The 20,180-nt window shown below is 50.7% G+C and overlaps 1 protein-coding gene and 1 non-coding gene across 3 annotated transcripts in view; both read right to left on the reverse strand.

Moving 5' to 3' along the window:
- PPARD (peroxisome proliferator activated receptor delta) overlaps positions 1-19,855 on the reverse strand; it is an 88,924-nt gene extending 69,069 nt beyond the window's left edge. For both annotated transcript variants that reach the window (XM_040249857.1, XM_040249856.1), the window contains exons 1-2: positions 19,709-19,855; positions 16,100-16,184 (exon numbers count right to left, since the gene is read on the reverse strand). The gene's annotated coding sequence lies outside the window, so the exon portion shown is untranslated. The remainder of the gene's footprint in view (positions 1-16,099; positions 16,185-19,708) is intronic.
- On the reverse strand, positions 10,349-10,420 carry TRNAR-ACG. The gene has a single exon. It is a non-coding gene; the product is annotated as a tRNA-Arg (tRNA).
- Positions 19,856-20,180: the final 325 nt, after the last annotated feature.

Here is a 20,180-nt window from a genome sequence, read left to right on the forward strand (position 1 = left end):
CGGGGACATCTCCCCCGACTCTGAGGAGGCCGGGGACATCTCCCCCGTCTCTGAGGATGCTGGGGACATCTTCCCCAAGCCTGACTATGTGCTCAGATCCCCACCCACTGCCCAGGGAGGGGCCACAGAGCAGGGTCGGTGGAGTACTGTAGCTGGGTGTGTCAGCCCCGTCAAACCACCCAGCCTAGGCACTGCCAGGTGGGGAAAGTAGACAGGCAGAGGTTCATGGAAAGAGCAGGGCCTGGGTGGAGGAGTGTGTCCCCTCAAGGTGTAATTCCTTCTCCCCTGCTTCCGGCCCATATCTGGGCTGCTTATATTCAATGTCAGGCTCTTCCCGGCCACCTTGGGGGCCGCCCGCCAGCTGTCCCACCCGCTCCGCTCCACCCAGCACTCAGCCTCTTCTCTCTGCTGCAGGGCGGCCAGGGACCCAGGCCCTCCTGTCTGTCACTCTTCCCCAGGCCCACTCCGTGCTGGGCACGACCCTTCCCATCTTCACTCTGTACTCTCTTTTCTGAGCTCTTGAGAGGTTTTCCTCTGAAAGCCATGAAAAGAAACCTTCAGACTGGAGGCAGTATCCTTTCCTGGGTTTGCACAGGAGGAAAAAGAAAGGCATAGGGGTGGGGAGGGGGAGCAGACGGGGGACAGACGTGGAGAGGCAGAGATGCAGCTCACGTACCTCCCTGCCATCCACCCTTCAAGCAACTGCACCAACAGATGGCTCTTCCCAAATGCCTCTCTTTGAGCAAAATACCTTTCTTTGCTCACTCACAAAAGGCAAGGAAGGTCAGAGAGCAGAGACATAATGAAACCATCTGAAAAATGGGAAAGGCAATTCATAAAACTGAGAAACAATACACCATTTTTGAAAGAAAAAAAGATTAGGTATATACAATCACACTAAAATCTCAAAGAACACAGTCCTTGGCTTGTGAGAGACTGTTACCACATTCTTCACCAAAAAATAATATTCATTAATAGATGAATGAATGAACAAAGACAAAAATTTATAGCAGTCACTTACAGATGGCGTAATTACGTTTGATTTTTTTGGTCCTACCTCTTGGCTTATGGGATCTTAGTTCCCGGAACACGGATTGAACCTGGGGTCCCGACAGTGAAAGTGCTGAGTCTTAACCACTGGACTGCCAGGGAATTCCCTAGGTATGACTTTTAAAATTTTTCTTTGAAGTATAGTTGATATACAATATTTAGTTTCACGTGTATAGCATAGTGATTCAGTATTTTTGCAGATTATACCCCATTATAATTTATTAGATGACAATGGCTATAATTCCCCATGCTATACAATATACCCTCGTTGCTCATATAGTTTATATTCACTTTCATGCGTTGGAGAAGGAAATGGCAACCCACTCCAGTATTCTTACCTGGAGAATCCCAGGGACGGTCGAGCCTGATGGGCTGCCGTCTATGGGGTCGCACAGAGTCAGACACGACTGAAGCGACTTAGCAGCAGCAGCAGCAGTCTGTATCTTTTAATCCCATGCCCCTAATTTGTCCTTTCCTCCCTCCCTTCTCCTCTTTGATAACCACAAATTTGTTATCTGTGTCTGCAAGACTGTTTCTGTTTTGTATATACATTTATTTGTATTACTCTTTAGATTCCACATATAAATCATGTCACAGAGGATTTATCTTTGTCTGACTTGTTTCATGAGGCATAATATTCTCTATGCCCATCCATGCTGCAGCAAATGGCAGCGTTTCATTCTTCTATGGTTGAATAATGTTCCATTGTAAATGTATACCCTTCTTCTTAATCCATGTGTCCGCTGATGGGCACTCAGGATGCTTCTTTACCTTGGCTATTATAAACAGTACTACCACGAATATTGAGGTGTAGGTATCTTTTTGAATTTGCATTTTTGTTTTTTCTGGATCTATACCCAGAAGTGGAACTGCTGGATCATATGGTAGTTCTATTTTTAGTTTTTTGAGGAACCTCTATACTGTTTTCAATAGTGGCTGTCCCAAATGATACTCCCACCTTCCGTGTAGGAAGGTTCCCTTTTCTCCACATCCTCTCCAACATCTGTTATTTGTAGACTTTTTAAGGATAGCCATTCTGACAGGCCTGACGTGATATCTCATTGTTATTTTGATCTGCATTTCTCTGATAATCAGCGATGCTGAGCATCTTCTTGTGCCTGTTAGCCATCCATCTGTATGTCTTCTCTAGACAAATGTCTATTCAGGTCTTCTACCCATTTTTTGATTGGGCTGTTTGTTTTTTGATATTGAGTTGTATGTGTTTTTTATATAGTCTGGGTATTAACCCTTGTTGGGCACATCATTTGCAAATATTTCCTCCCTTTCTGTAGGTTATCTTTTTGTTTTGTTGATTTCCTTTGCTACTTAATTAGGCCCCATTTGTTTATTCTTGCTTTTATTATCATTTGCTTTTTGTCTTAGGAGACTGATCCAGAAAAATACTGGTATGATTGATGTCAAGGAGTATCCTGCCTATGCTCTCTTCTAGTTTTATGGTTTCAGGTCTTACGTTTAGGTCTTTAAACCATTTTGAGTTTATTTTCGTATATGATGTGAGTAAATGTTCTAATCTCACTCTCTTTACATGTGGCTTCCAGTTCTCCCAGCACCACTTGTTGAAGAAACTGTCTCTTCTCCATCGTACAGTACAGTCTTGCTTCCTCTGTCGTAGATTAATTGACTGCAGGTGTGTGCATGTGACCTTTTTTTCTCAGTAATAATCTGTATCTTCCTATTGTCTAATGAATAACCATTATTTACATAGTTAAAACATTTTAAAATAAATTAAAAACCACACATAGAGAAATTCTTGTGCTTGAATACCAGCTCCACATCCAAAAAAGTTTCCCAAATTCCCACAATCCTGGCTTTTGGTTTGTGGGGACAGCCAGGAAAATCCCATGGACAGAGGAGCCTGGTGGGCTACAGTCCACGGGGTTGTCAAGAGTCAGACACGACTGAGGGACTAACATGTATATATATATGGGCTTTCCCGGTGGCTCAGATGGGAAAGAATCCTCCTGCAATGCGGGAGACCTGGGTTCAATCCCTCGGTTGGGGAGATCTCCTGGAAGAGAGCATGGTAACCCACTCTTGTATTCTTGCCTGGAGAATCCCCAGGGACAGAGGAGCCTGGTGGGCTACAGTCCATGCGGTCACAAAGAGTCAGACACAACTGAGCGACTAAGCACATACATATACATACATGCATGAAAAGTGAAAGCTGCTCAGTTGTGTCCAGCTCTTTGCAACCCCACTGACTATACAGTCCCTGGAATTCTCCAGGCCAGAATACTGGAGTGGGTAGCCTTTCCCTTCTCCAGGGGATCTTCCCAAGCCAGGGATCAAACCCAGGTTGGCCACGCTGCAGGCAGATTCTTCACCAGCTGAGCCACTAGGGAAGCCCACATATATTGGTTACATCTGATTAAGTCCTAAGTGCCCAAATACAAGTTTCCAAAGGTGTCTTTCACTGTTACTAGTGAATTCAACAGCTTGCTAGTGGCAAGCCCCTCCTCTAAAACCTTAGGCCCAATCACCCAGAACCAGCTAGCAGTGACTGCACCCATGGGACATAGGTCCCAACCCTGCCAGAGCTCACACCCCAAAGCCAGAGACTCAGAAAGCTACAAAAGGAAAAACAGGGCCCTGACATCCTCAGGCTGGACAATGCCTCACCTGACTTGGCTGCCTCCTCTAGGGTCCAGGCCAGGGAGGGTGGGGGTGACCCCTTAGCCAGCTGCCATGGGCATCACCCAGCAAGGTCCCACAGGAGTCAACACCTGCTCCAGCCAACACTCAGATGCAGAGAGGAAGACCAAGAGTCTTGAAGTTCTGTTGAGTCCAACCAGTGTTTGCTGGCATCTCCTAGGGTGCTGGACGCTGACAGTGCAGAGATATGCTAACAATAAAACACTCAACTGTCAGCAGTGGGACTTTCCTGCCGATCCAGTGGTTAAGGCTCCGTGCTTTAACTGCCAGGGCCTGGGTTCAATCCCTGATCAGGAAACCAAGATCTGGTAAGCCATGTGGTACAGCCAATAAAACAAAACACTCAATGAATGTCTCTTTTGTGCCTCAACATGTAATTTTAAAAGCAATTTTAATCCTTAAGTCCTCCCTGAGGGGTAAGGTCTATAGTTACCTCCCCCTGCTACAGATGGGAAAGCTATCCAGGGATAACGTGACTTGCCCAAGGCCACTAGCAGAGCCAGAATATAGTCCTGAGCAGTCTGGCTCTTAACCAGCAGCTCACATTCCCTCAAAGTTCTTATCCTTAGATGCTGCCAGGGAGTGCCACATGCTACTTCCTTCCTGCTCTGCTCTAGGTGAAAGCCTATTCCCTTCTGAGAAGCCAAAGAAATGAGGAGTGTGGCAGTCCCCTCTCCAGAACCTCCTCTCCTACAGCTGGGTGGAGGAGAAGCCATCAAGGCCCAGCCCACAGGGTCCAGCTAAGGACCCCTCAGGGGGCCCCTGAGAGATGCCCCTCAGGGCCACCTCTCTGATTCCCAACACCTTCCCTGCACACCAACCCCTGCCTCCAGCGAGGAAGTGGGAGCAGAAATAAATATAGCTCTCCCAAAATAAACCAGGGATGGCAAGGTGCAAGAAAGGAGGAAAGTGGAATGCCACTGCTGCTCTGAGCCTGAGACGGTCTCCTGGTGCAGGCAGGGCCACTGCCGCTGAGCAAGACAGGTGCCAAGAGCCCCAAGTCCCCTTCTGCCTCTGCTCCCAGCATGCTGATGCAAACTGGCACTCATTCGTACACACCTAGAAAGCTCAGGCTAAGGGGACGTGAGCAGGGAGGGCAGAGTCACTGACCTGAGAAGAACACGGGCTCCAAAGGGCTCAACCCCAGCTCTATCATTTGTCAGCTGTGTGACTTGAGCGAGTTGCTCAGCTTCTTTGATCCTATACCTATACCTCCGCATCCAATACACCATGTCCACGGTGTGAGAGTAGTGAGCTCCTCCGCAAGTGTTAACGCCTGGCCCGAGGGAGAATCTGAACAGGGACAATTTCCCTTCCTCCCTTCTCTCCATGTGTGCACACGTAGGCCATCTTCTTTTTCCTCTTTCACTCGGCTGAAAGCAGGCGGGTTTGTCACTGGAGCAGGGACTGCTTTCAGCTTCTACAAGTCCGTCCCACCCTCCATGCCTGGCCCAAAGGTTGGCTGGTTATTCTTATGATTCTAGGGGGCTTGCTCACTGCCTTGGGGCAGATCCAGGGAGTCACTAAGTACAGTCATTCTCAGGGCCTCCTCTGCCTGCTGACCTGAAATGAGGCTCTGCAGGGGGCCTCAAAGCCTGCCAAGGCTCTGCTTCTGCTCAGTGACCAACAAGAGGCTCTGCTGTGCTCGAAAGCAGGGAGTGTTCTCTAAGGCAACATTAGTCTGGCTGGTCAGGCAGGTACTTTCCGAAGTGGAAGAATTGGATTTGGCCAGTCACCCCTCTGAGCGGAGGCCCTGCTGTGTGGCGATCAAATAAGCAGGCTTCAATCCCCTGGGTTCAAATCTCAGCTCTACCACTTATTAGCTGTGCCGCTTCGGGCAGCTTTCCTAACCAGTCTGAGCCTTAGCATTCTCATCTGTAAAACAGTACAATGATGTCTACCTCTCAGGGAGGTGTGGATGAAACAAGGTACCGTGACGGGATGTGATGAGCACAGTGAATTCAACACATATTCGACTCAGCTACCCCTCAGGTATCTACCGACGTCTGCTGGGGATGGAAAGGGGCTTAGACACAGGTGAGTCCAGCTCTTGACGAGGCCACAGTCAGGGTCAGAGCCTAGCCTGCAGGCAGTCACCCCACCATCATATACCCCAGCAGGTACCAAGCCAGGGGTGTGAGAAGGCAGCCTTACTAGAGCCCCCATGGAGGGAGCAGGGAGGAGGCGATTGAGAGAAACCACCCTCAACCAGAGAGAGGGGCAACAACTGGGAAAGGGTCCTCCAGAGAACACAGCAGCTTTCTGACTGCTCCCAGAGGCGCCTTGCCAGACGGCTCCGTGGTGGGCTGGCTCCAGCGCCGCTCTGTGGGGAGAGGGCCACTTAGGCCGGCCATCCAGTCTCCCGGCCGTCCAGTCTCCCGGCCGTCCAGTCTCCCGTCCATCCAGCAAATGCCCGGTGAGCCTTTCTGCGCATGGCACTGGCCCCGCGAGTAGCCAGCTTCCGGGAAGAGCCTGGATGGGGCTGGGGAACACCCATCAGGACTGACATGACCTGCAAGGCAGGCTGCTCCCCTGTGACTCAGCAAGGTGTCTGACTCACCCATCCACAGGATGGATGGACTGGTTCTTTCTCACAGTGGAAGCAGAAAGCAGAAAGGAAGGCAAGGTTCAGGCTGCAGTCCGCAGACAGGAATCAGTAGCACACGGGCAGAAGCCCTAGGAGTCCTGAAAGCAGCTTGCGAGAGGCACCCCCTGGTTATCCACGAGGTGCCCAGGGCGGGGGCGCACACGCGAGTCCAAAGCACATGGTCCTGGAGGTACAGAGGACAAAGCCACCGTGGGCTGGCAGGGGCAGAGGCAGGCCTGGGGGCACATATGTCCACTGGGTCAGGAAATGGGCTAAAAAACAGATAAAATATTTTTCTAAAAGGTGACCCACTGCAAGGATTATAGGAGGCAAACTATAAGTAGGTGCTGTAAATACAGTGGGGTGTTAAAGTGCCAAAAAACAAGTCACAGGGATCACACACTGTAAACAGGGCTGTTGCTGCTGCTGCTGCTGCCGAGTCGCGTCAGTCGTGACAGGAATCACACACTATAACAGCATGTAAACAGGGCTGCTGCTGCTGCTGCTGCTGAGTCGCTTCAGTCGTGTCCGACTCTGTGCGACTCCACAGACGGCAGCCCACCAGGCTCTGCCGTCCCTGGGATTCTCCAGGCAAGAACACTGGAGTGGGTTGCCATTTCCTTCTCCAATGCATGAAAGTGAAAAGTGAAAGTGAAGTTGCTCTGTAGGTGTCCGACTCTTCGTGACCCCATGGACTACAGCCTACCAGGCTCCACCGTCCATGGGATTTTCCAGGCAAGAGTTCTGGAGTACGTTGCCATTGCCTTCTCCAGTAAACAGGACCGGATTAATACAATTTTGACTGGATGCAGCCTGCAGTTTGGGAATTTATTTACCTAGTGATTTTCTCTTGGGAAATCAAAGTTATCATTGGTCAATTTGACTTCTCATTTCTCATTTCTCAATGGCAATTGATTTGGTGCCATTATTTACTTACTTATTTATCCTTTTTGGCTGCACCACATGACATGCAGGATCTTAGTTCCCTGACCAAGGATCGAACCCATGCTCCTAGCAGTGGAAGCACGGAGTCTCAACCACTGGACTGCCAGCAACGTCCCATGGTGCCATTACTCAGAACAGGTTCTACGGAGTCACCTAGGACTAACTCTAAAATCAGGGACGAAGGCATGAAAGATTTAATCTGTGAAGACAGTCTGTACCCGACCTCCCAGTGGCATCAAAGCTCACAAAATGTCACTTTGGAAAGCTGCCGGCGCACCAGAACTGTCCTGGGTCACTCTCCAGGGAGAGTGACTCTTCAAGCTGGGCATACTAGACGTTCTGGAATCTGATTCTTCGAAATCCCCGCGCAGCTGGAGGCAGAGTCCTGAGGTGTGGAGTGGCCACTCCCAGGAGAGGGAGACTCGGTGGCACAGGGACCTGGGGCTGGGAGGCCGGGGCCAGGGAATGGCCGTAAACAGGCAGGGGCCCAGCTCGCATGCCCCTCCCCCCGGGAGCCCCCAGCACCCACCGGCTGAGCGCGGGGACAGAGGCAGACTGAGGTGCTGCTCTGGGTGGGGAAGGGCCGGGAGGTGCGGGGCTGTCAAGAAAGCATTCGAGGTGGCGAGGTGGCAGCCTCGGGGCCTGGATAAGGGAGGGAGGAGCCTCAGGGGCCACCCGGACCTGCCCGGAGAGAGCAGCGGACCGCCTTCCTCGGCACACAGCTCCACGCCTGGGGGGACAGTGGAGTTGCTTTTATTATTCAGAAAAAGGAAGGCGCCTTTCTCCCGCCTCTGGTACTTTAAGCTATGTTTGCCTGCTGCTACTCCACTGGTATGATGTGACAAGTGTCCTACAGAAAGGAGCTGAGGACACAGACACAGAGGCAGAGAGGTGGGGAGGGGGCGAGGGAGGGAGGGAGGAAGGGCCCACGTGGAGAAATTTTTATAGCTTTTCAGGGTCGTGGCCCTGGCCCCAGGCGTGCCTCTGATCTCTCCTGCTCTCTTCCTCCCTCACTGCTCTAGCCATCTGACCTCCTGGCTCCTCCTCTAACACACCAGCCAGGTTCCTGCCTCAGGGCCTTTGCACTTCCTTTCCCTCTGCCTCTAAGACTCTTCCCCCATTTGGCTCACTCTCCTCTTTGGGCTCAAATATTACCTTCTCAGCGAGGCCTTCCTCAAGCCCTGTATCTGAAACTGCCATGACCTCTTTCCTGCTTTATTTTTTGATATAGCATTTCTCACCATCTGACATGCTAGTTACTTAATTCTGGCTCCTCCTCCTTCCCCACCACAACCACCAGGCGAGCAGGAGATCTGTTTATCTGCTTTGTACACTCCTTCATTCCCAGTGCCTGGAACAGAGCCTGGCACCTAGGAGGGAGCCAGTAAATACCGACTGAATGAATGGGAGGAAGAGCGGAGGGGAAGAGGGAACCAGGGTCAGATTTAAGCTAACCCCGGATCCTCAAAAGTATGGATGAAGGTGTGGGGTGAGTTCCAAAACCAAGGAGCACATATTATCTGAGGCCTTCTCTTTTGGCCCCAAGAACTCCCAAAAAGGTTACCCCAGACAGTAAGTAAGTATTAGTCGCTCAGTCGTGCCCGACTCTTTGTGACCACTTGGACTGCAGCCCATCAGGCTCCTCTGTCCATGAGATTTTCCAGGCAAGGGTACTGGAGTGAGTTGCCATTTCCTTCTCGAGGGGATCTTCCCAACCCAGGGATTGAATCTGGGTCTCCTGCACTGCAGTCAGATTCTTTACCGACTGAGCTACAGACAGCACATTGCTTTAAATGTTAGTTTGCACAAAGGCTGGACCTAGAATCTCCAAGTGCCATAAAAGGGATGCTCCACAGCTGCCTCAGAATAAGAGCAAGGGTGAGCCAAGTCACTACCTGCGCCTGGAGAGGGATAAGCCCTGCAGCAGTTTCCTGTTGCCACTGTAACAAACCACCGCAAACTCAGTGGCTTAAAACAAAACATTTATTCTCTTAGGATTCTGAAGGTCAAAAAACCAAAATTAGTTTCACTGGACCAAAATCAAGGCACTGGCGGGCCGCACTTCCTCCAGAGGTTCTAGGGGGCATTTGTTTCCGGGCCTTTTCTCGCTTACACAGCTGCATTCCGAGCATTCCTTGGCCTCTTCCCCCATCCTCGGAGCCAGCAGCAGAGCACCCTGCTGCAGTAGTCACACGCCTTTTGTACCAGAGTTCCCTTTGCCTCCCTCTTCGAAGGACACTTGTGGTTGCACTTAGGGCCCACCAGGATAAGCCAGGATGTGTGTGCTGTGCACTCAGTTGCTCAGTCGTGTCCGACTCTGTGTGCCCCTATGGATGGTAGCCCACCAGACTCCTCTGTCCATGGGATTCTCCAGGCAGGAATACTGGAGTGGGTTGCCATTTCCTTCTCCAGGGGGTCTTCCTTACCCAGGGATTGAACCAGCATCTCTTACATCTGCTGCATTGGCAGGCGGGTTCTTTACCACCTGGAAGGGAGGTAAGTCAGGATAATCACCCCATCTCAAGATCCTTACCTAAAAAATCCATTTTGCCATATAAGGCAGCGCCCACAGGGCCCAGGGCTTATGGCCTGAATATCTCTGGGGGCCATTACTCAGTCCACCACCACAGAAGGCAGGTCCCAAGAGTTCCGAAGAAATTCAGACCAATGGTTTGTAGGAAAGAAGAGTCAGGTCTGGAGTCTTGGCAAGGTCCTAGATCAGGGTCCTTCTTTTGCTCTAACTGCATACTATTAATTAGGGGGGCGGAGAGTTATTTTCATGCAACTGAGCACTTTGGCCTTTGAAGGGCCTTCTTAGAAGGGAAGGGTAGTTTTCTCTTCTCCAACCTGAAGTCCCCAGAGGACCACGCAGAAGTCCATCTCAGGATGTACATGCTGCGGGTCAAGGGAACCCAGCAGGGTCTCTGGACTATCCCGAAAGCCTTTACAGGAGAGGAAGAAGAAGAAGGGAAGTCGCTCAGTCGAGTCGGTCTCTTTGTGACCCCATGGACGTAGCCTACCAGGTTCCTCTGTCCATGGGATTCTCCAGGCAAGAGTACTGGAGTGGGTTGCCATTTCCTTCTCCAGGAGATCTTCTCAACCCAGGGATTGAACCCGGGTCTTCTGCATCGTAGGCAGACGCTTTACCGTCTGAGCCACCAGAGAAGTCAGGAGGGGAAGCTGCAAAGAAATGATCTGGCCAGATGAACAATCTCGAGATTGGGATGGCAGGTAAGTTTTCTCCCATGAGACCTGCCTTGGGAGGAGGGCTGTGAGAACCCACCTGAGTCTAGAGAGAAGTTCCAGATCAGCTGGTGCTATCTGATGCCAGGAAGGGCCAGGTTAACGACAGTCCAAATGCTGCATGTTACCCACTCTGCTCCACATGGCACCTCTGGGAGTTACAGCAAGGTGGCTTCTGCCCAGACAACAAAAGACACGGAGAAGCAAAGCAAGAGAAACATAGCTGCTTCAGGATACAGTTTTACACCTGGGACGTGGTCCAGCTGCTGTGTAGCACCATACAGCTCTTGGTTGGAATGTGCTGCTCATTCCCCTCAAAGCCTTCAAGGGCTCAGGGAGGTGACTGAGGATGATAAATTTCCACTGTAAGAATGATGCTTATCTCATGGGTTTTATTGATCCGCTGGGTCACCAGTGGACCTAGCTGGCTAAAAATATTTAGTAGGGAAATGACAGAGGACTGGTTCTTAACCAGGGGTGACTTTGTCCCAAGGGGACATGTGGGAATGTCTGGAGACATTTTAGGTTTTCACCAAGGTTGGGGGGGTAAAACTGGCCTCTGGTGGGTAGAAGCCAGGGATGATGCCTGACATCCTACAATATGCAGACAGCCCATACAGTAAAGAGGTACCAGCCCAAAATGTCTACAGTGCTGGGGCTGAGAAACCCTATGCCAGAGAAAACAGAAGTGGAGGTGAAGAAACCAGGATGACGGTCACAAGCACGGAGTGCTTTATGGGATTAAGGGAAACGGTAAAGGCACACCTGGCCTGCTTGTTTGGAAAAAGGGATGATCAGTGAGCTCTGGGTTCTGGCAAGTTCAAGGACGGCCTGTCTGGGAGGCAAGTGGGCCCGCAGACAGCTGTGTATGCAGAGTAGCTTGCCTGGCCCCCGCTGCTGGCAGGAGGGCAGAGCTGGCTTGTGCTTCCAGCAGAGCGGTAGCCAAGAAACTCTGGGCCACTGAGGTCACAATTCTTGGATGAAGGAAATGCCAAAAGCAGTCATAAGATAAGGACCAAAGAGTTATAGCAGGTTACAAAGAAAAGCAACAAAAATCTGTTTTTAGGTCCCTAACAATACAATAATAAAGAAATTAACTTAAACATGAGGTCATTTTCCCATAACACCTGGGAGACTCTCCCTTCAGGATCCGTCCCGTGGGGGAAATCTTTCAAAGCTGTATCGCTATGAGCCATAGCTAATTGGGGAAGGGTCTCGGGAGAGCTCCCGAGATGACACCAAGGCCTGGGAGAAGTCAGGCTTTGCAGATGGCATGTGAAAGGAAAAGAAGAGCAACATACTGCCCAGAACTCCAGGAACTCCTGAGGAGCAGATGAAGACTCCTGTCAAGGGGGGAGGGGCCTGGTGCAGGAAACCACTTCCTCCTGAGCTCAGCGCCCCAGAGCCTGGCTCGGGAAACCAGCACTTACGGAGGCTCCTCAGTCTCCAAGTCGCAACTCCACACCCTGAGTGCTAAGAGTCACATCCAGCTCTGCCCAACACTAATGCCGCTCCCGCACTTCCCCCGGGCGTCTTCTCAGACAGCAAAGAGCCACAGAGACAGGTCACGGGCATGAGGCGCTGAACTCGGCCGCCAGGGCCCTGGGAACTGCGGAAGCAGCCAGCCCCTGCCCTAAGGCTGGAGACCCATGACCGCAGTCTTAGCTGGGTCTCAAGCAGTCCCTCCAGCCTCGTCCTCCGTCCCTCTGTTTGCTGTTTCCCCCCTCAACCCTCTTCTTCCCCCTCCCTCCCATCCTTTCGTCTGTCCCCTTCTCACTCTCTTCCTCACTTCCTCGTGGGTGGTGATACTGAAACCGTCAGTGGTGCCACATGAAGCTTCAGCTTTCCTGCTTCTTCTTTGATAAATTATGAAGAACTTCTTAATGTGTCTTGCCAATGAAACCTAAATTCAGTCGCCTTCTAACTTTTGTGAGCCCTTTAACCTCTCTGGTGTATCAGCACTCCTAAACAACACGTGCGTATCTGTGTGTGTGTGTTACTCCACCCAGGCTCTGTGTACTTAACCCGTGTGGCTGGCAGCTCAAAATCAATTAATTTCAACAGCAACCAGAGGAACTCAGATTATGCCTGAGGAAGAATTTCCTCATACTTAAGACTACTGTAGTAATCTCCTACCTAACCTCTCTACCTTCATTCTACCTCCATTTAATCAACCTTTGTACAATATTAACACAATGACTCCTTGCTCTAAAACCACCAGCAGTCACCCACTGCCCAAAGAACACGGAGTGCAGATTTCCTCACCCGGTATCCAGTGGCATCTATCAAGCTACTAGAAGTCTCCTAACAGTGGTTTCCAGAAATGGAAACTGTGAGAAAACACACTTTTCTCCTGTGAGTATTCATTTACAGGCCAGGTTACTTCACAGAAGGAATGCTAAAAAAAAAAAAAAAAAAAGCAATACCTGGCCTGCATGGAGGCCTCTCTCCCTCCCAATGAACCATGTGTCCTGTTGCTCATACCCCTGTGCAGCCCTCTCCTGAATCTGAACCGGTCCTATGACCAAGAAGACACAAAGTGACGTTGTACGACTTCCAAGGTGAGGCCCTAAGAAACCTTGCCTGTATCTCTCAATACGCTCAGTCTTTGTATATTTCTGCTCAAAACAGCTGCCATACTGTGAGAGGCATAGGGCACATGGAGAGACCCTGTGTAGATGCTCGTCAAAACCGAGCATCAAGTGCCGTGTGAGTGAGCCAGTGTGGACGTCCAGCCCAGCTGGGCGTTCAGATGACTCCTGCCTTGGTCTCCACCTGACTAGAGCAACATGAGAGACCCCAAGTTAGAATTACCCAGCTGAGCCCAGGCAACCCACAGAATCATGAAAAATAATAACATGCCAATTTCACTTAAGAATGTCCTAGATGAACCAATAAAAAACTAACTTAAATCATGCCCCTTGAGTACATGTCTTCTTTTTTTAGGCTGTGCCACAAGGCATGCATGGCCTTAGTTACTCAACCAGGGATTGAACCTGTGCCCCCTGCAGTGGAAGGAGGAGTCTTAACCACTGGACCATGAGGAACAGGAATGTCCCAAATACATGTCTTTTAAATGTCCTTTGTAACAAATCAGGAGTTCCAAGACAACTCCAAAGAAAAGCAATTGTGCAATTGTTTGAGTTGCAAGCTAAACTAGCCACTTTTTTTTTTCCTTCATAAAGTACCATTTTTACTTGAAACAAAAGAATAACAGCCAAATAAATTATGATTATTTAGACTGGGTATTTAACAAACTTTTTCTTGAAAATGAAGTGAGCTGTCACTTCAAGAAAAGAAACTGACAGTATGTTACCAACAATAAAAAATCTAGCTTTCAAGAAAAAATCCAAATTATAGAAAACTTGTATCCACCACTGTGGATACACCACAGCTTCCTAATACTTGAAAGATAAAATCAGTGATCTGAATATGATTTACTGATGTTGTACAATGAAACATATTTCATATTTATATATTTCTAAATATATATAGAAAATATATATAACTCAGTGAACCAATATTTTCCAAAGACCAAAATAAAAGATCCATTCGAAGTGCAAGATGGGCCAATGGATTTTAAATGTTACAAAATATGAGAAGTTTGTTTATAAGGTTTCAGACTCCACATTCCAACTAACCTTTAAGAAACTACCACTTGTCCAGTTTTGGTACAGTATTAAAGAAGAATATCCATAATTATCTGCAAGAGCTATTAAAATACCATTCTCCTTCTCAATTACCTATCTGTATGAGGCCAGATTTTCTTCATATTCTTCAACTGAGACTGTACTTCAAGAGACTGAACACAGAAATAGCTGTGAGAATCCAGCTCTCTTCTATTAAACCAGACATTAGCAAAAATGTAAAACAATGTCCCGCCTCTCAATATTTTTGTTTTAGAAAATAGTTATTTTTCATTTAAAATGTCATTTGTGATAAATGTAATGGTTTTATTATTATATTAAATGAATTCATAAATTAGTGATTTTTAAAACTGCCTTGGTTTTAATTTCCAATACAGTAAACAAAAGTTCATGATGTCCTTAACAATTTTTAAGAGCATGAAGTTGACTTCAGAGTAAACCAGCTTCCTTTCAAGGTGGCCAATCTGATGCCCAGTTTCTTTGAGGACAAAGCCAACCCTCACGGGTGACTTGCTCCTGTCAATGAGTGTCCTTGTATGGCAAATGTTTTTAGTGCTCACTGGCTCTCAGCGTTCAAGAAACATTTTTATGCATAAGTCCAGGCCATGGGGACAGCCACGGACCAGGTCTGAAATTATCTGTCACAGCATCTGGCCCCAAAAAAGTGCCTTAGGTGGGAAAGACTAAGATGACAACACCAGTTTTTTGAGATTAACACTGAAACATCTGATAAAGCTACAGCCTCATCTTTGCCAGTGGCAACTAAAGAAAGAAAACTTCCGGCTGGGGCCGGGAGCTCAAAGTGAAGAAATGAACAGGACAACTGACCCTGGACGTGGACAATAGCTGCCACTGTGGCGGCTGCTGCCCAAACAAATGACCAAGCAAATCAGGTCCACGCAGCAGTTCTCCCCGACTCTGGGGAACCTCCCTCTCTGCCTTCTCTCAGAGAACCTCAGAAGTCCTCCCAAATCCTCCTCCTTCCACGCGCACATTTCCTTCAAAGAAAAAGACCTGGTATGGGACTAATAGGAGGGGCCCTTGCCTGAGACCTTCCTGCAAGATCCACAAACAGCCTGACCCCCACAGACTGACAGACACATGAGCTCAGCACCCTGTTTGGCAACAGGAAAACCCACAGGGTGTTGGAGGCAGAGAAAGGGAAGTGAAACCCATAAACAGCTATTAAAATTACTGAGCTTCAGAGATTAAAACAAATCAAACAGGAGCCCCACATTTCCCCTGGCCCCCAGCAGAGACCCCACCACGGCCAGGCTTCCCAGATAGTTGGGACAATGAACATCGAATTCCATGGTGCTCCCCTTCTGAGAGTTTACAAAACCTGCCAGGGATCCTGACAGCCAAATAGGGAAACAGCAATGGGAAGTGCGGAGCATTGTTCTGACTCTCCTGAGGACCTGATATCCCAGCAGAGATGCTAGAAACAATTCTACGTATCATGTCCAGCTCTCACATACATGCTAGCTCTGTCCCATGAACAGGGACAGAACCTGATTTCTTACCATCATCATTTTCCACGTGCCTAGTAATACACGTGGCACACAGCAGGCACTCAAAAATGTTTGCTGCATAAATGAAAGAGAAAGGTGCACACCATCATTGTAACCTGGCACCCATATGGACAGAGAAGAAAGTCTGTACCTTTATTCATTCACTATTTACTTAGCATCTCCTGTGTACCAGACACTGTCCGAGATGCTACAGGAAATAAAATAAGACCCCGCCCTTGTGGAGTTTATGTTTCCGCGAGTGTAAAGGTGAAAAGCTGAATGCTCCTCAAAAAAACCATGTTTAAACCACAGATTCAATAATTATTTAATTAATTACTGTCACTACCAGATGCAGTGACAGGCGCCTGGGATCTGGGACCCTGTGCTAGAGAAATCACATCCATCAGTTGTCAGAGGCCCCGAGGTATGAAAGACAGGATTACCTCTTTGGTGCATCTGTCCTCATCTGCTGGTGAACAGAAGCCACTGCGTGAGTACCATGTGCACACCCCAAACCACCACACAAGGCTGCCGGAGAGAAAGAAACCGCGCATCTTCAGCTGAGAGGCACCGGGGTCAGAAAAACAGCTCTGATACGTTCTAATGGAACACAAGGGCTCAGAGGTGCTCCCAGCGCAACCTGGCTCCTTCTCTGCCACTGACACATACCCTGAGATGTTGTGATGCTGAGCCTGAGTCAGCAAGTATTTCCCAACCCTGGATGTCATCTGCTCATTTCCAAGTCAGCAGACACCGGCTTTGCTGCTTCTACCAGGTGGGTGGGAGGAGCTGGCGAGGTGAGGAAGAAGCCGGAGTCCAACACTCCCCACAGGTGGCAGCTCATAAACGGAGATGCCCTGAGTCATACTTGATTCCTTGACCAGAGCCCAGTGGAGACAGCACTGGAGTCACACCCTCATCACCAGCCTCTGAGCCATGAAGGCCAAGGACCATGTGCCACAGAAGAAGACCCGGTATCTGAAACCTGATGCGAGGGGCCATGTTCTCCCTGCCAGGCTCAAGCGTGTGCCCAGCTCTCCTGACATCACCAAACTCGGCTGCTGCGAGTGGCTCCTCCCTCCGGATCCAAAGGCACAGAGGAAGGCCCTGTAGTTTGGCTTCCCAGCCTGCAGGCAGCACCCTAGGAGGTGGGCCTCAGTGACAGAAGACGGCTGAAGCCTTTAGCAGCCAAAGGGCCAGCCCCTCCTGAGAGAAGGTACACCATCCCAGGACATGCCGGGAGCTGCAGGCCCTGGGGACAGCTTGCACAACAGCCAGGACAGCGGCATTCTGTCCAAAAAAGAGGCCCACAAGCTTCCCAGGCCGGCGCCCAACACTGGTTGTCCTCTCACCGGGCCCTGGGGAGCGGGCTCTGAGGGACCACAGGTAGGACTGGAAGGCTGAGTGGGGGCAACTCTTCCTGAGTGCTTGGAGGAGGAAAGCAGAAGTGGAGAGGCGAGGAGAAAGGCAGCCGAACAAAAGAGCAGGTCACTGAACTAAGGGGCTGCTGGGCTACCTTACCTGTGGGATAATGTCGGGAGCCTGTCTGCTGAGCTCTGCAAAAATCACTGAATGGGCACTTGGTCATGGATAATGATGACCACCTATGCAGAAGACAACGGGGTGAACAAATTGCAAGAGGCTATCTGGCCGGAGCTGCTGGTGCCCAAGCTGCTCCCCAAGGCCTGGGCCTGACCTCCTCTCGAGCCCTTCTCACTGGCCACCTCAGTGGAGAGTGCTACCAGCGGGTAAGCAGACAGAGCAGCAGCAAACAGCTCAAAAGAGTTGGATAAACTCCTCGGGAGCCAGATGCTGGACAAAAGGACCACCAAACACACGACCCCAGCTCATCAGAAGGACTCACCAGAGGGGTGTTTTCTACAGGAACAAGGGATCCCTTTTGGTCCTGTCTGCCCAAATCCTTCCCCTGGTGCTGCCTGGGAAAGGGGACTGGCTCAGCCTCCCACAGCCCTATTCCTCTCACAGAAAAGGGTCTGTGCACAGGAGGGCTCCAAAACTTTAAAGTTTAGTCTGGCCGGTTCAATTGGCTCTCCACCACAGCTCCTGAAGGCTGCCAATTCTGTGTTCAATTCTGGCTCAAAGGCATAGAGCACGATCCTCAAAAGAGAAGATCCAGAAACCCAGAGCCAGGTGAAACAACAGGCTTTCATTTTTGAACCTGCCAGTGGGTCACGCTTTCAGAATCCTTCAAGATCAGACTGTTATTTCCTGAACATCGCCTGAGTCCCCGAGAGGACTAACACCAAATAAAGGAGCTCAAACGGAACACATTTGTGACAAACTTTCACCTTGGCAAGAAGGTTAAACATCCAGATGCACCATGAACACGGTGGGTTCTCCAGCCCCAGAGAAGACGATGCCTGTGACTGGAAGCAAGGCAAGCTCCTGGCACTGTCTTCCTAATGCAGACCCACAAACTGCTCGGGCAGATACGACCTGATAGTTCTGTTCAAGGGGAACAGAACCTCAATGGCAGCCTCCCTCTTGGAGCCACAGGAAACAAAGCTCCCAAGGGAAACAGAGGGAGAAAAACCTTCAGGAGAACCTGCTCAGTGATTTGACATCAGAAGCCCAGAACACACACTCAGTGGATTAAGAGATGTGTGAGGGAAAAATCAGCAGGTGGTTTGAGCCACCAATAACAAAAGGGATAGATAGCTGCCAGCCCCAGGGCTATCAGGCTGGCAATCTATTTCAAAACTTGAACAGGAAAAAAAATGTTCTGGAGCCAGTACAGAGGAAACAGGTTGAGGTCCACAGGCATTCTCTGGAGACTTCTCTTAGCTCTCTGGGACGGGGGATAGGGTGGAGGGCGGGAGGAAGGGCTGAGACAGGCTGGGGTATCATGGTTTAAATGTGTATAATAAGAGTGTAAAGCCATAAAGCCCTGTTTCCTGGAAGGGGAAAAGAGCTGGATGAGGTCTCCAACTACCCCTGGCACACACCCAATTCAGCGGCTGGTCTCTCCTCAAGGGTTCCTGGAAGTCAACAAACCCATAAAGGGGAAGTACTCCGCTGAGACTGGGAGAACGGTCTATAAATTGGACATTATCCCTGACGCAACACCCTAGTAAATTCTCCCACACAGACACAGGTTATATTCACCTCAGACATTCAGAGCCTTACTTCAATCATAGGGCTGTACACCCTACCCCACGGGGATCTCATCTGTGGGTCATGGGAAAACAAAGTACTGTCTGGAGCTTAATGCTTCTCCCAGAAGCAGAGGCAAGGAACTGGGAGGGAAGGGGAGGTGGATGACAGGAATGCAGGGGACAGGGCTGACTAGAAAGAAATCCTGAGAGTGGAGAAAGAAAAAAACAGGGCTTCTGCGGGGAACTGGGATAGGAGAGGCTTAGGTAGACAAGCACTGAAGGCATGGGCTGAAAAAGCCAAGTAACAAGGTGAGAAAGCTGTGGGGGAGGAGTAATACTGGGCGGGGGGAGGTGCAGGCAATTGGGAGAAAGAGAGGACGGGGATGGCGAAAGAGAGCGAAGACTGGGAGGGCAAGGACAGGGGGACGAAGACAAGGGTGATGAGGCGGGGGTGAGCGGAGAAGCTCTCCAAGGAGACCCTGGGCAGAGAGGGTCAAGGCTTTGGGGACACCAGAGAAGGGATGGAGGAAGAGATGAGAGGCAAGGGTGGGAGGGGACCCAGAGCCTGAGACGCCGGCTCTCAGAACACAGAAGTGGGAAGAGGTGAAGACCCGAGGCCCAGAAGGGGCCGCAGAAATCTGGGGGTCGAGGGGAGGAGGCCCACGGTTCGGGCTCGAAAAGCGACGGGCGTCCAAAGGCTGGGAGCGCAACGGCAGCGGGGCGGCGTGCCCGCAGAGCCACGGACAGCCGCGGCCCGCCCGGGCCCGAGCAACGGGAAGCGACGGCCGCCGGGTCGGCGGACCCCCTGCGCCTCTCGCCCCGCACTCCACTCCCCGCCGGGCCTCGCGCACCAGCTTCGCGGCTCGCCTCAGCCCGGGCCCGCGGCTCTCCCGCCTCCGCCGCTCCGCCGCCCCACTTCCCAGGACCCGGACTGACCTGTCCCGGCTGGCCCCCGCGCCGCCGCCGCCGCCGTCCCGCAGGCTCCGCAGGCGCCTCCGGCTCCTGCCAAAACTTTTCCCATTAATCCCCGGCTCCGCGCGGCGGCCGCGGCGTCACACGCTGCGCGGCCCGGCCCCGCCCCCGCCAGCGCGACGTCACCGGGCAGCTCGCCCCCGCCCCCTCTTTCCACGCCCCCTTCCGCTTAAGCCGTGGCCAATCACCGCACGTCTGGGATCCGCCCCCTGACTCTGCCACTCCGCCCACCGCACGCGGCGCCGGGCCCACCTGCAGCGCCCTCTGGTGCCCAGGGAGGAGCCAGGGCCGAAGCTCCAGGACCGGTAAGACACGTCTGGCAAGTATCAAAGAAGAGAATCGGAAGTTGGAAGGGAACGTAGCGATTATTTTAGCACCGTCTCCTTATCCTTCCAGGGAAGAAACAGCCCAGAGAAGTTGTGTGACTTGCAGTGAG

The sequence above is a fragment of the Oryx dammah genome, unplaced genomic scaffold (assembly GCF_014754425.2).
Source record: "Oryx dammah isolate SB20612 unplaced genomic scaffold, SCBI_Odam_1.1 HiC_scaffold_11, whole genome shotgun sequence".
In the NCBI taxonomy this organism is placed as follows: domain Eukaryota; kingdom Metazoa; phylum Chordata; class Mammalia; order Artiodactyla; family Bovidae; genus Oryx; species Oryx dammah.